Raw genomic sequence first — 2,101 nt, 5'->3', positions numbered from 1 at the left:
GAGAATGTATGTCTCAATGTGCATAAGGGATATTGGCAGCCTGTAATTTTCTTTTTTAGTGATATATTTGCCTGGTTTTAGTATCAGGGTTATGCTTGCTTCATAGAATGAATTTGGGAGGATCCCATCCTTTTCTGTGTTCTGGAATAGTTTGAGTAGTATTGATGTCAGCTCTTCTCTGAATGTTTAGTAGAATTCGCCAGTGAAGCCATTTGAACCAGTTTTGTTGTTGTTGTTGTTGGCAGTTTGTTTAATGACCCATTCAATTTCTTCTTTTGTGATGGGTCTTTTCAAATTTTCTATCTCATCTTGTGTTGGTTTGGGTAGGTAGTGTGTTTCTAGAAATGTGTCCATTTCATCTAGGTCTTCAAGTTTGTTGGAGTTACTGTTCTTCACAGCATTCTGTTATTACCATTTTTATTTCATTAGGTTCTATTGTGACACCACCTATTTCATTTCTTATTAATGTTATTTGCATCTTCTTTTCCTTTGTTAAATTTGCCAATGGTTTGTCAGTTATACTGTTTTAAAGAATCAACTTCTAGTCTTTATTCTTTCCATTCCTTTTCTGCTTTGTTTCATTTATTTCTGTTTGAATCTTCATGATTTCCTTTCTTCTGGTGACTAGGATTTTTTTTTTTTTTTACTTATTATATTTGGTGTTCTTTTCCTAATTGTTGGAGATGTTGGGTTAAGGTGCTGATTTTGAGTCTCCTTTTTTAATGGGTGCTTTTATTGCTATACATTGTCCTCTGAGCACTGCTTTTACTGTATCTCAAAGATTTTGGTGTGTTGGTTTTCATTCTCACCTGATTCAAGTAATTTATTTACTTCATTTTTTATTTCTTCTATTTCCCAGTAGTTTTTAATCAGGGTGTTATTCATTTTCTATATTTTTGAATTTTTTTCCCTCAATATTCCTGCTGTGGATTTCTCATTGCATTGTGACCTGAGATTATTTTATTCTTTTTGATGTGATTGTAAATGGAATTGTTTAATTTGCAGATTGTTCATTGCAAATGTATACAAATATAATTGATTTTTGCATATTGATCTTGTATCCTGCAAATTTGTTGAACTTGTTCTAATGGTTTTTTAGTGGATTCTTTACCCCACTACCCACTGCCATTGAGTGGATTCTGACTCATAGCGACCCCCACTGGGTTTCCAAGGCTGTAAATCTTTATGGAAGTAGATTGCCTCATCTTCCTCCCACAAAACATCTTGTGGGTTTTTACCCCGCAACCCTCTGGTTAGCAGCCAAATGACTTATGCACTGTGCCACTAGAACTCCTCCAAACCAAAACCAAACTCACTGCCCTCGAGTCAGATCCAATTCATAGTGACCCCTCCTTGGGTTTTCAAGATGGTATCACTATGGAATGAGATTGGCCAATCTTCCTTCTGAGGAGTGACTGGTGGGTTTGAACCACCAGCCTTCTGGTTAGCAAACACCTTAGGCACTATGCCACCAGAGCTCCCACTAAATCTATATAGAAGATCATGTCAGCTGTGAATATAGTTTTACTTCTTTCCTTCCAATGTCGATGCCTTTTATTTCTTTTTATTCCCTGAATTATCTGGCTAGTACAATGGTGAGTAGTAGTGGTGAAAGCAATCATTCTTATCTTGTCTTGTTCCTGCTCTTACGGGAAAAGCTTTCAGTCTTTTACTGTTGAATATGATGTTTGCTGTGGGCTTTTCATAGGAGCTCTGGTGGCGTAGTGCCTAAGGCATTTGACTGCTAACCAGAAGGCTGGTGGTTCAAACCCACCAGCCACTCCTCAGAAGGAAGACTGGCCAATCTACTTCCATAATAATTCTGCCTCAGAAACCCAAGGAGGGGTTGCTATGAGTCAGAGCCGACTCGTTGGCAGTGAGGTTTTTTTTTTTGTGGGGTGGCTTTTCCTAACTGCCCTTTACCTGGTTGAGGTAGTTCCCTTCTAATTCTATTTTATTTTGTGTTTTTATCATGAAGGGGTTGAGTTTTATCAAATGCTTTTTCTGTCTATTGAAATTAGCATACTTTGGTTTTTCATTTCTTGTGTTGATATGGTGGCCCAGCGTCTTTTTAAAGCTAAGTGCTTAGGAGGATGTCCAA

The sequence above is a fragment of the Orycteropus afer genome, unplaced genomic scaffold (assembly GCF_000298275.1).
Source record: "Orycteropus afer afer isolate SDZICR_OR568_19922 unplaced genomic scaffold, OryAfe1.0 scaffold00519, whole genome shotgun sequence".
In the NCBI taxonomy this organism is placed as follows: Eukaryota; Metazoa; Chordata; class Mammalia; order Tubulidentata; family Orycteropodidae; genus Orycteropus; species Orycteropus afer.
This window is presented reverse-complemented; position numbering follows the sequence as displayed.